General features: G+C 37.7%; 1 protein-coding gene across 1 annotated transcript in view; it reads left to right on the top strand.

Moving 5' to 3' along the window:
- The window catches only part of LOC134838866 (ATP synthase subunit alpha, mitochondrial-like), a 494,565-nt gene that overhangs the window by 271,533 nt on the left and 208,527 nt on the right, over positions 1 to 14,505 (top strand). The gene's annotated exons all lie outside the window — the stretch shown is intronic.

Raw genomic sequence — 14,505 nt, 5'->3', positions numbered from 1 at the left:
CATGATAAGACTTTGTCAGTCGGGCCGCATTCAAACATAAAATGCAGAGAAAGTCTGGAAATTCCAAAGTTTGGTCGCAAAAGTCGGGACACACGTTTCGCGAATTTATGCCTAGACCTCGGAGACCAAATTTAAGTTCTGACTTCTATGACCTATGCAGCAACTTTCGCGATTCATTTCCAGACTTTCCAGTTTTTATGTCCAGACTTTTCAGACTCAAACTCTCGGTTCGACTAGGCAATTTGGGGCTGGATCTGGACGCGGCGCGACCCACAGCGCAATTTTCGCAACCCACAGAGCGTTTTCACATCCAGACGTTTTAGAGTTTGTCGCAAAAAATTGTTTCTTGGCCGCGCCGTTTCAAACTTCTCCACGTTGCGCCTTTTCCATGTTTGTCGCCAGATTTGCGCCGTCTTCACCGTAAACGCGAAAATCGCGCAGTTTTTACCTCGATCGCAAAGGTCAGAAGGAAAATTGTCTTGGTTGTGCCGCCTCCGCCTTGTTCGCGAAAGTCGCGTGTTCCCCATCTGGGTCACGAAAGACTAGAAGTGGCATGTTTTGGTTGCGCCAACCAGGCCGTTTGCGGCGTAGCATGGCGAGTCGAGCTATTTCCTGAAGGGCTCCGTCTCCAACATGGTTGCGGAGGTTTCACCGTGTCCATATTGGTTGCAAAAACCGCAAAAAGTCGATGGTATTTTTCAAAAAATTACGCAAAATTTCACTGCTCTTTTCTCGAGGAAAAATTTTATAGCTCATTGAAAGTTCAAGCCCAGCATACCAACTTTTGTAAGAGAGTCAACCTCTTACAATTTTGTCATGATAGACGAATTTGACTGTTTAAACCAAAAGAGAGTTTCGGAAACTGTCCATTTTTCATATTTTTGCTTTTTCTGGCGGATAGTTGGACATCTAATCCGGTATATTTAGATAAATTGGAAGTTACTGTCCACTTGTTTTGTTAAATTGGATTTCAAGTGACAAATTGGATTTTAAATAGCAACGAAGAATGTCTGGACATTGAGCCCTTAGGTTATAGGTTATTTTCATAATTGAGGTCTTTCACAAAAACGTGAAATAAAAGATGTTTCACTTCCTTAAGGTGTAATGTTTTGTTACAGGCAATAATATCAAAATTCAATTGACATATATTTTCGTTTATCTGTTTTGGAAAACGACGAAAGTTGAAATTTTAAAGGAGCCCTGCAAAGATATTTTGGTTTCAGATGGTATATGTTGTCGATTTTGTAGATTTTTTAAACCACAATTTGAAAAAGGAGAGAATAGTTGAATATATCCAAGTTTTAGAAAAGAAATATCCAAAAACTTCATTCTTGGACTTCTTTAGACTGATTTGACCATGTCATACCGCTACTGCAGTAGCAGTAATTGTTTATGTATGTACGACCAACCTACGGTGCTTACTTATTACTTTTATGGTATACTCAAGGTCACAGTGTGTGATGACATTGAGACTAAGTGAGAGATTCAGAGTTTCGACACTGTTCTAGATCTCAGTAACTAATACCAAAACAAAAGTAAAGAAAAAACTAAATTCAATATTCAGAATACAGTATTGAATTACAACTTGTTTTCAATTGATATCGCAACGCATATCACATGGCGCAGCCAGCAGGATTCGTAGCCCAAGATAACAGAACGGATATGGAAATCCCGGTATTTTGGGCGTCAGCGAATCTAGATCCTCCGTGGCAATTCAAAATCTGGTTCGAACAATTTCTCATGGCGGTTACGGTTAAAGAAAATGTGAACCCAGAGATTATTTTGGAAGAACCAAAAGACATACTAGAGGAACCACCCCCTCGACCAGAAACACCTCGAGAGGGAGAGAATGAAGATGCGAGGAATGCGAGGACCCTTAGAGACAAGCTAGCAAGAGATAGAGTATTGTTGGAGAATGAAGAGAGAAGGACAAGGGGCCCACGAGTCGGACACAATGTTTTCTACAACGAAGTACAAAAGAAACTGGTGTCCAGATTATTTTTGTCTCTGGGTACAGAAGGAAAGAAACGTTTCCTACAAAAGAACCCACATACTGAAATATCGAAAATGACGTTCTGGGAAATTACAGAACTGGCAGAAGTTTCGTTTCAAAAGGTGAAATGTGTAACGTATGAAAGATTTACGAATGAAAGCTATTTACGAGAATGCAAGAATCTGGAGAATCTCTGGAATCATTTCACGCAGCGCTAACTGCGCAAGCAGCCCGATCAGAACTGGGAACATTGGAAAATGAAATAGTCCGTGATCTATTTATTTCAAAAATGAAGAACACGACGTTGCAGGACACGCTGACATTCGAGACCTTAGACCCGGAAGAGGTTCTGAAAAGGGCGTTAAAGTTCAAACATAGCAAGTTAACCACAATGGCGTTCCAAAAGACAAATGCGGCGGCCGCAGGAGGATCAAGTAACAATTACACCTCGGGTGTGAGAATAAAACAAGAACCTGTAATGGCACTTCAAAATTGTCAGGGACAACAAAGAATCAAAACATAAAGGAATCGAACAAAAGACAAAATAATAAGAAGAATCACAACATGAAAACAAAACCATGTAACAGATGTGGAAGGACATTCGACCAAGGACATCTAAAAAATTGTGCAGCGATCGGAAAAACTTGTAAAAACTGTGGCAAACCCAATCACTTTACAAAAATGTGCAGATATCAACAAGTAAGCGAAGTTGCGGAAGACTCAGAAGGATCTGTAGAGGAATGCGATCAGATAAGTGAAAGTGTTGAGTCATGTAGTGAGTTTGAAGTTATGTCGATACAAGCCTATCAACCGGAAAACGAGAGAGTTTCGAAATATGTGAAGGATCGAATTAATGAAATGAGGAGCAATTCAAATGCTGAAATGATACGAGTTCAGAAAATAGATTCAAATCGAGATCCAACATTGAAACGAGTAAAATCACTAAAAGCTATGGTACGAATCGACAACCAAATAATACAACTAACAGTTGACACGGGAAGTCCAGTTTCATTTCCAGGAGGATCAAGTAACAATTACACCTCGGGTGTGAGAATAAAACAAGAACCTGTAATGGCAGTTCAAACTTTGTCAGGGACAACAAAGAATCAAAACAGAAAGGAATCGAACAAAAGACAAAATAATAACAAGAATCACAATATGAAAACAAAACCATGTAACAGATGTGGAAGGACATTCGACCAAGGACATCTAAAAAATTGTGCAGCGATCGGAAAAACTTGTAAAAATTGTGGCAAACCCAATCACTTTGCAAAAATGTGCAGATCTCAACAAGTAAGCGAAGTTGCCGAAGACTCAGAAGGATCTGTAGAGGAATGCGATCAGATAAGTGAAAGTGTTGAGTCATGTAGTGAGTTTGAAGTTATGTCGATACAAACCTATCAACCGGAAAACGAGAGAGTTTCGAAATATGTGAAGGATCGAATTAATGAAATGAGGAGCAATTCAAATGCTGAAATGATACGAGTTCAGAAAATAGATTCAAATCGACATCCAACATTGAAACGAGTAAAATCACTAAAGGGCGGAAAAGGGCGATAAAGTTCGAACATAGCAAGTTAATCACAATGGCGTTCCAAAAGACAAATGCGGCGGCCACAGGAGGATCAAGTAACAATTACACCTCGGGTGTGAGAATAAAACAAGAACCTGTAATGGCAGTTCAAAATTTGTCAGGGACAACAAAGAATCAAAACAGAAAGGAATCGAACAAAAGACAAAATAATAACAAGAATCACAACATGAAAACAAAACCATGTAACAGATGTGGAAGGACATTCGACCAAGGACATCTAAAAAATTGTGCAGCGATCGGAAAAACTTGTAAAAATTGTGGCAAACCCAATCACTTTGCAAAAATGTGCAGATCTCAACAAGTAAGCGAAGTTGCCGAAGACTCAGAAGGATCTGTAGAGGAATGCGATCAGATAAGTGAAAGTGTTGAGTCATGTAGTGAGTTTGAAGTTATGTCGATACAAACCTATCAACCGGAAAACGAGAGAGTTTCGAAATATGTGAAGGATCGAATTAATGAAATGAGGAGCAATTCAAATGCTGAAATGATACGAGTTCAGAAAAGAGATTCAAATCGACATCCAACATTGAAACGAGTAAAATCACTAAAGGCTATGGTACGAATCGACAACCAAAAAATACAACTAACAGTGGACACGGGAAGTCCAGTTTCATTTCTCAATTGGGCGACGGCGAAGGAAATTATGGATAAATCAAGCAAAGTAAGATTCATTCCGTCAGGAAAACTGAACTTACAAACAAAATTCGTTGATTACAACAAATACCGATCAATATACTGGGAGCCTTGAAGACTAATCTTCGGTCGGCAGGCTGGGAAGTAAAAGGCGCTACCTTTCTGGTATCAGAACGTAAAACCAGATGCATCATAGGACTAGACCTGCAAGGACAAGTGGGAATAGTTACTACACAAAAACCAGCGCTAAAGGAGTTTACCAGGTTTGACGTGCTCATGTGCGATCAGTCAGAAGGTTGGAAAGAAAAATTTTTCACTAAATTTAAAAACTTATTTGATAGACCAGGAATTTCAAAAAATCACATTGTAAGTTCAAAATTTAAATACCCACTATGTCCAATTCAAGAAAAGGGGAGAAGAATCCCAATTCACATACAGGATAAAGTTGAAAAAGAAATCGAGAAGTTGTTGACAGAAGGTCATATGTCATTTAACAAAACTCGACAAATGTACCAGTGATTGCTTTATCGCTCCGATTGTGATAACAGAAAAAAAAGACGACTCAATAAAATTGGCCATGGACGCGAAACCAATCAATAGACAATTGTCCAAAAACAAATATCAAATGCCGAATGTAGATGAACTCATCGATGGAGTGAGCCAAATTGTTACCGAAAACAAAAATAGTACTCTATATTTCCCGGTGTTAGATTTGAAAGATGCGTACAGTCAATTAAAATTGGCTGCTGATACAGCTAAGCAATGCAATTTTAACATTGTTGGTGGGAAAGCAACCGGAACATACAGATTTCTGACAGGGTTCTATGGTTTAGCGGATATGCCAGCTGAATTTCAAAAGGCTATGGATAGGACTATCAATCACGCTAAAAACACGTTCTGTTTTCTGGATGACATACTTATTGTGTCAAAAGGAAATGAAATTGAACATGGAAATCTGGTGGAAGCAGTACTAAAGAAATTGGATGCGTAAAATTTGGCATTGAAATTATCAAAGTGTGAATTTTTCAAACAAGAAGTGAATTGGTTAGGTCATCACCTCTCAGAAGTAGGGGTTAGACCTAAAATCACTAAAACCGAAGTGGTTGTAAATCTGAACCCGCCGAAATCGCTTAAGCAGTTAAGGTCATTTCTGGGAAGTATAAATCACTTAGCTAAATTTATACCTAACGCAGCAAGCCTGACTGAGAAATTGAGACCACTTCTTAAAGAAGAAAATCAAAAGAAAAAACTAAAAAACATGAAACCCTCGGTCAAAAGTTTGAGTGGGCAGATGAACACACGGAAGTATTTAATACTATAAAAGAAGCTGTGGCAAATATAACAAAAGTATATTATTACGATGCTAGCCGAGAAACACGAGTTAAATGTGATGCGAGCCATGATGGGTTAGGGGCTACATTGGAACAGCAAAATGATGAAGGCCTGTGGGTTCCAATTTCATTCGCATCCCGATATCTGAATGCCCAAGAAAAAAAATATTCAACAAATGAACTGGAGTTATTGGCAGTTGTTTGGGCAGTAGACAGATATAAACACTACCTTTTGGGAAAACCATTTATCATCGCAACAGATCATAAGGCGCTTACATCAGCGTTAGATGGTAACAAGTCAAATAAGACCTATCAATCCCGGTTGACCCGGTGGGTTGACCGGTTATTGCCATATCAGTTTAAAATAGTTCACATTCCGGGGAGGGACATGGGTATAGTTGATTATTTATCGCGTGATCCCTACAATGATCCTTGGCCCGAATCAGAATTGGACAAAAAGTTTGTAGTGGCGACAATAAACTCCTTTCATGAAGCATTAGACTGCATGAACAGTAGGCTCAAAGAAACTGGGTCGCTCGACCGGAACGAAACCCTTCTAGAATGTTCTAGAAGGAATGCAAAGAAACAGTCATCACGTAATGGTTGCTATAGCAACCAAAACGGTCAAAAACGAACAAAGCTCGACCGGAACGAGAGAAAACAGTTTCCACGACTGCAAAAACAGCTAAACACAGCAGTTCAACATAAACCGATCATTTTTTTGTCAACTCAACTCAATAAACAGTCAGTCTCAAATAAATCGAAAATCGTAGAAAAATCAGCATCGGAAATTCAGAAAAAAAACAGACTCAAGGAACGAGATGTCAGGAAACAGATCCTACGATTGGTGGTCGGATTCACCACAGGAATGGCGTAACGACGAACGAGAAGAGAGCCTACTGGACCCAAAGTGGAACCGCTCAATGACAAATGCAAACGAACTTTCAGAAGAGGAGGAAATCACAGAGACAGTTCAGAGAACAAGAAAAATCATAAGAGGTGGCCGTAGAAATAGGGATAGCTCCGACAGTGAAACTAGACAGGCATCACGAGTGAAATGGCAGCTCGAACGAGATCAACAACGAGAAGCAGATCAGAGACTTCTTTCATTCTGGCAACTAATTGGCGGAGAAGAAAACATACGGGGACCCAATAGAGATTTGGTGGCACACACAGAGGAGGTCAGGGACAGCTCAGAATATGGACAAAGTTCAGTGATGCACAAACCAACCGCATCGGCGGAAAGAAAGCTAAGCGAGGTGCAGGTCATAGAAATGGACCTGACGACCACAGACGAGGCTGAGAGTGAAGAAGAAGTGTGTGCAATCGAACCGCCGAAGACGTTGGGAAAACTAAAACTGCCGAAGCAGCAGCAAGAGGAGACCCTGGACAATTTGGCAAAATTGTTTGACAAAAGTCTGTTGGCCGAATTAACCACCGAAGACACATGGATGGACCGACTTAGACGAGTGATAGAAAGAGGGGACGGACAAACAAGGCTTCGAACTAATGGGACCTTATACAAACCCGCTGTGGTAACAGATGGATAATCGGCTAGCGGTCCCAGTCCAACTAAGACAAGCTGTTCTCAAACGAATACATCGAGGGCATCCAGGCCAAGAAGCTATGCTAGGAGCATCACAATACTTGTGGTGGCCGCATATGAACAAGGACATTGTAAATCTAGCCGAGGAGTGCCGTATCTGTACCAGATACGGTAAGAATCTAAAATATCTTATTTCGAAAAATGCGTCAAAACCCCTGCCAGTGCTCATGCAGTCGGGACAGGAAGTACAATTAGATTACGCGGGGCCCATAGAAAATCAAAAAGGAAAAAAAATCTCCCTCTTAGTAGCTATAGATCGATTTTCAAAAGTTCCATCGGTGAAGGTTACGAACTATACAAGTGGGAAGTGTACAGTAAAATTCTTGAGATCGTATATCGACACACATGGGATTCCCGAATCAATTCGCTCGGATCAATTTTCAGGCTTTAAAGGGAAAACGCTGAAAAATTTTTGTTCGGAACTCAAGATCGAGCAAAAATTCTGTCCGGTGGGGGACCACCGAGGCTGTGGTTTGGTAGAACGTACAATCCAAACTATAAAAAGAAGACTGGGGGTGATGTTGCTCGAAGAAAATAATAAATCGATCAAATTATGTCTTAGTATTATAATGAGAGATTTGCGGTGGAACAAGCAGAAAACCATTCAAGTATCCCCATTCCAAGCGCATTTTGGCAGACTACCAAAAACGGAATTTAAAGTTGTGAGGGATAGGTTTTTAAACAATTCTGACTATTTAGACAAACAACACTTGGAACGCTCAGCACTGACGGCTTCCCAATTGAAACGCAGAATTGACCAATCAAAAGAGAACCTAAAAATAGTACGCAAAGGACAACTCAGCAGGGATACAAGCCCACTGCACAAGCAGCAAATAACATCGGACAGGGATAAAGAGAGGGCTAAAGCCCTAAAGGAGCTGTTGGAGGCAAACGCCCGCTGGAACAACGAGAGAAGGGATGCGGCTAAAAACGATATTAGACGACTAGTGGACGAGACTGGACTACTAAATCCTGATCTACGAAAGGAAATGATATACTCATGGGAGAAAGGATTTGTTGAAGACAAAGTTGAAGATCAAAGTAAATCCCCGCCTAAGACAATACTTAGAAAGGACCCGCTAAGAAAAAGTGGACAAGCACTCACAAAACAATTAAAGGGGAAAATCGCTTCAGAAACAGACGCAACGATCAAGACGTCTACAGGCTCTATCTATCGGAAGTCAGATATTGCAAAATCGAAACCAGTGCTGACACAGGAAAATCAGCGGAGTGCGAGTAAAAGTCCATCGGTGGAACCTACGAAAAAGTTTCTAAGGATCAGTTCCCCCGAGTTACTGGAGGAGTTAGGGTCCGATGAAGAACTACAACGAGACATGGAGATCGCAAATGCGACGAACCCCATAGATCGTTTCCAAAAGAGCCAAACAGTAGTGACTTCAAAAGACACGGAAGCAGGGGGAGGCCTGAACTTGGCAATTAAGAGGGCAAAACCAAATCTGGCGGGTCCAAGTTCAACTACAGAGGAAAGCGATAAAAAGAAGACGGAAAAGAAAGTGAAAGAAAAGAAAAAACAAAACAAGCAACAACAGGGGACAAGCCAAACTGCGACGGCACCCGATCCGGAGCAGGAGCAATCTACCTCAAAGTCGGGAAAATTAGATCATAAAACTCAAACAAGCTCTACACCTAAATCAAAACAGTTCGAAATTGAAATTTATTGATTCCCAGACACCTCCAGAGGACATAATCAACACATTCCACAATCGAAACCTAGCACCGTCCGAGTGGGAAAAATATGCAGATCAATTATTAAAACGAGGAGTTCAGCGAGTTGCAGACGAAATTAGAGAAAACCCACAACAAATTTCGGAGAAAGATACGACATTCGAGCCACCACAAGGATTCTTGGACGAGTCGAGTACCGAAGAGTCGGGCATCAGACGAAGCTCCAGGCAAACGAAAAACAAGGAACCGAAACGCTTTGGTGACCCGATAAAGCACTCAATTAAAAAGATATCAGAGAATCTGACAGGGGGAGCACTCCTGAAAGCAGCACTTCAGGAATATCGAAATCAGCTAAGAGATTTCAAGGAACGAAGCGACAGACCGGTGGAATCGAAAATAAGACTGCTCGAACGACACTTATTCATGCGTAAATTTGGATATGCTACACTAGATGACGGAGTGGAATGGAACCCGAGTTGGGAAATAGAGCTGGAAGAAAACTGAAAATTCTATAAACTAAACCGTCAATTAACCCAGCAACTTTCTTGGGAACTGAGTACAGTGAACTCTTTTTAAATAAATTATCCTACTTATGTTGTATAATTTATTTCCTTTACCGAGGGGGGTGTGTCATACCGCTACTGCAGTAGCAGTAATTGTTTATGTATGTACGACCAACCTACGGTGCTTACTTATTACTTTTATGGTATACTCAAGGTCACAGTGGGTGATGACATTGAGACTAAGTGAGAGATTCAGAGTTTCGACACTGTTCTAGATCTCAGTAACTAATACCAAAACAAAAGAAAAGAAAAAACTAAATTCAATATTCAGAATACAGTATTGAATTACAACTTGTTTTCAATTGATATCGCAACGCATATCACAGACCAAAAATAAAAACGTTTTTTTTTTCGTGTGCGCGCTCCCTCTTTAAAATGAATGAGCATCGGCGCCACAGGAGACTTTACAAGGATTTTAGGGAAGCATGGCCAAATTGTGATGAAGTAAGGTTTTACCAAAGAGGACATTATGGGGGCTCAAACATCTGTGATTGTCTATAGGATCTATAATCAAATCCAATTGGTTATTAAAGTTCCTAACTTTTCTTCAAGTTATCATAATCATTAGCAATTATGAATTCTTTAAAAAATTTAATATGGTATTGATAATCAATTTTTGCCAAAATTTTTTTAAGAAATAGGTGTTTTTTTGTCACTTGAACTGAAAAAGCTAATTTTCAATTTTTATAAAATATATCCTGCATAGATTGAGCTATTAAACTTGTTGTTTCTTCTTTCGCGTAGAGTTAGGATTATATTTGACTGGGTTTCTTTATTCAGACCAACTTTGAAAGAATGTTCTAGAGTTGTCAACGAACCTGGAATCTTCGTGTTCCCAGCGCATGGGCTACATACTATCATTAATGCAAATTGACTGGAGGTTAACTGCTCGATCAAAACTTGGGCACTTTTTAAAGAATGCTAAAAGCGAATACTAATCCGCGATAAAAAAAATGTTCTGAATTGAAATCATGTTCATAATATTTCCTTAAAGTATTGAACTTAGAACTCCACTAATATTTTATATTAATTTTATATTAATCTTTAGTCTATAGTTTATAAAACGATATATCAAAAAATAATTCGAAAGCAACTAAAAAGCAGTCAGATCATGCAGGGCTTTGCACTGACATACAAGCTGTTTTTTCTGATTTTTGTTTGTTAATTTTTACGGAAAAAAAAATTATGGCATGTATGTGCTTGCGATAATTTATTGCCGAACTAAAATATCTACTATTGTGCTTTCGGCTGTCCGAGTAAAATTCTGAAATTTCAAAAAATAATGAGAAAAATAGATAAAAAAAATTTTAAGCTACGAGATTTCAAGATTTGCAGAAACATAAAAGGCAAAATAATCTGGCACAAATATTAGATAAAAATGAATACCGGGAAGCTATATGATCCAAATATATAATTTTCTATGCCTTTAAAAATGCGTTCTCTATACAAAAACAAATTGATAATTTTTGAAAACTTTGAAAACAATTCTATGCTTGTCACTAACGGGCTCACTAAAAATCTGACTTCTTGACAAAAAACTCTTCATCACACTTTTTTCCTTAAAATTTTTCTTAAAAGTTATTAGATAATTGTTTAAAATTATCCGACCAAAAAATCATGGAAGGGACCTAATTAAGTCATGTTAAGGCATGTTTGTTATTTCTTATAACACTGAAGCGAACCCAAGTCGAAGTCGCAAAGGAAATATGTCTCCAGTAGTGTAACATGAAAGTGTCAGCTCTGTATCAGATTTTGCAAGTGACAATGTAGCTTAGATAAGAAATCAATCAAAAATCATAAAAAATGCAGTTCAGTGAAAAAAACTGATTCAGCAATGACCCAGTGCTGTTTTCAATTTTCAGATTTACTTATTCTGATCACTGCAAATTAGTGAAATTACAGGGATAGATTAATGTTTGCAGATGAACTAAACAGTGAACCTTGACCTGACTCATACCCTATTAAACAGCAGTCCCGTTTGTGCCTTCAAAAAGTTCACTATTTGGTCGAATTCATATCAGCGAGCATACAGAGCGTGTTATTATGCACAGGGTAAATTTGAAAGTGATTTTTTTTCTGATTTTTTCTTAGAAACTTCTTAGTTTTTTTTCCAGATTTTTGCACAAAAAAGATTTTTCCAGAAATTTCATAGTTACTCGAAGTATTTTAGAAGCCGTAAAAACAATGTTAAAATGTGAGTAGTCGTTCATTAGATTTTAATACTTTTCGCATCGGAATCGACTCAAAACTTTTTTTTATAAAATATAAATTCTAAATTTGCTTCCACAATTTATATTTGACAGATCCTGGTCTGGCGGATGGAAAAGAGTAGCACATGGAAAATGTAAACATAATTTATGTTTCAGCAAACTATGGTTCAGCAAAAGTTTCAATTGAAAAAGTCAGTTGTCTCGTTGGGCTAATTTGACTTGCTCTTTATTTACCCGTTTTTTTGTTCCGTTGAGAAGCAATATCTTTGACACCGCTTGAAATGGTTATTGGCCACTGTCTGACATTTATCACATGCAAAAAATATCAACTACGTTTTCTTTTTTCATTAATAATCATAACAATGAAATTTTAGTTTTTTTTCCATTTCGATTCAGAAATGAACTGCTAAATTTGAACAGTGGCTCCTACTCATGAATATTTGAATAAAAAAACTCTTTGCCTGACCGAACATTTCTTTGCCTCTGACCGAATCTTATCAATTCGCAAGCATTATAGTTTCCATCTGCTTATGATTTTAATACATTTCTTCAATCAGATAAATAGACTTCTTTTTGTTGAAAGAGACAATAAATTTACTTTTTAATAGGTTTAATAGATACAATTTTTTATAAGCTGAATTTTTTGAAATGAAGTTTAACTATGATAGCTTCTTTATTCTTTGTTTAACTATTATTTTTCTTGTCATTATTAGCTCGCGTAAATCTGATGTGAGAATTAATACATTTTTGCCGATGATTTCGAATGCTCGCTGGTCCAATATTTACAACCTTGAGAAATATTCAAACAATGAAAAGACAGCAAACAACCATCCAAACAATGGTGAAAATTTCGAGCCAGCAGCTGAGTTGAAAAATTGCAGCGACTGGTCAGAAGAGATTATCAAACATGTTGAAAAGTTTGTCTTCTTTTTCGGTTTCAACCGATGTGGTTCGACGGCTACAGGAAATGACTCTTTCTCGTTATAAACATACACATCAATTTATCATTTAATCAATTACTAGGCCAAAATGTGTTTTTTTATGAATTAACAGCGGATTCCGCAAAAAGGACGCTGCCTTTGTTCTTCTTTTGTTCTTTCAATTTCTTTGATCGTTCCGACAAAATTTCACCATGCTTAATGACTTGTCTCTGGAATCCGGAAACATACAGACACAAAATTGTGCGCCTATCCAGTGCAAACTTTGGCCTCGTAATGTTGAGCAGAACAAAAATTCAGCAAAACCAGTTTTCAGTTTTTTCAAAATCTTGGGTAAAAAGTAAAAAACAAGTTAGAAGACGCCAAACTTTGTTATCTAGCTAAGCAATAATAAAACAACACGTTTCTAAAAATCTATTATAATTTTTACGGGCACATTTGTTCAAGGAATCCAATCACAATGATTCCTACATAAAATGAAAATTTCAATGAACTTTGTTTTCTGAAAAGTTTATTGCAAACAAGTTTTGATCGTTGAAGTAAATTCCGCAAAATTTCATCGGATTCCACAGTTTTTTCCCTCATTTTTTTTTCGTCCTTGAATATTTAGATTTTTTTTAAACTGACTTCCGCGTTTGATTTTTGGTTTTTGCAGGATTTCTCTGGACTCCTCAATTGAATTTGCGGCTTAACAATGCGATCCAATGAAACTCGGTGTAGTTCTTGGTGTAAAGGCACTTAGCATAGTCATAAGGCGTTCAATTTGAAGTCGTCAGATCGTGTATTCGATCCCAAGCCATGGTAATGATATTATGTGAGAAAAAGCTCTCATTTGACCTGTAGCTTCAGGTTTACCACAGCTTGACCAATTTTGGCTGCAAAAGTGATACCACGTGAAAATTCTAGACGCAAAAATGACCTTGAGTCGCAAAAAAAGAGCTTCGCCCAAAAAATAACAGAGTCTGGAATTTGCGGAGGTAATTCAAATGAACTATCCTTCGACAGGAATGTTAAGGCCTACTGATAGCTCCTCTGCGATTCGCATGAACTTTAGAAAAAAAATCGATGCAACGGCAAGTAAAATCTTATCAATAAAGACTTGAACAATTTCGACAAATGGTAGCTCAATCCGGGTTATTTAAAATAACAATTAGTTTTAGCGCACTTATATACCAAACAAACTATTGTGTATAATTGAACTTCGAAAGTTTCGTCAAAAGAAGATTAACGCTAAAAATAATTTCGTTTGTACATGCCTATCGAAAAGGTATGAGTGTTTTTTGTGGCAGTCGATAGAGAATCTATATTGTTACATAAGAAAATTTCAGCAGGTTTGCAGGTTTTTATTTTTGGGCAGCATGATATTTCTTCGAAGAAATATTCCAGTGATATCAGTTAAAAGCTCTAAGTCGGAACAATTTTAACTTAAATAGCTGTTTTTACCGATTGAAAAATCGTAACCAGTAACGAACTTACGATTTTTTCAAAGCAAAGGTGAACTTTTTTCTTTAATTGAAAAATTTTGTCGACTTTTTTCTTTTATGTCGACCAAATTGATTTTTGAGCTCTTCCACGTCCCGTAACAAAAAAATCAGGAAAATTAGCGATTTTTGTACGTTGTTTCGGTCCTATTTTTTTTTGAACTTTCCAGTGCTAAATCATTGTTAAATTATAGCTGAACCAATCCCGACAATTATTTTTGTGGTAGTCTTCTTAAAACCTTAAAAATAATCGTCAATCTAGGTTAAACATTGAATCATTGATGGAACTTTTCATAAAAGGGGTTTTCTATGTTACAGCGATGATTATCTCTGGGAGCTAACACATATCTCTGTTTTTGTTTTTGTTAAAATAAAAAAATTGATTACAAAACAGATGGCTTCAAGTAGCAAACATTTTTATCTAATAAGTAAAATTTTGTCTAAGAGAAAAACAAACTACATGTATTGCA

The sequence above is a fragment of the Symsagittifera roscoffensis genome, chromosome 2 (assembly GCF_963678635.1).
Source record: "Symsagittifera roscoffensis chromosome 2, txSymRosc1.1, whole genome shotgun sequence".
Lineage (NCBI taxonomy): Eukaryota > Metazoa > Xenacoelomorpha > Acoela > Convolutidae > Symsagittifera > Symsagittifera roscoffensis.
The sequence above is the reverse complement of the archived record's forward strand: the minus strand, read 5'-3'. Positions and strand labels throughout refer to the sequence as shown.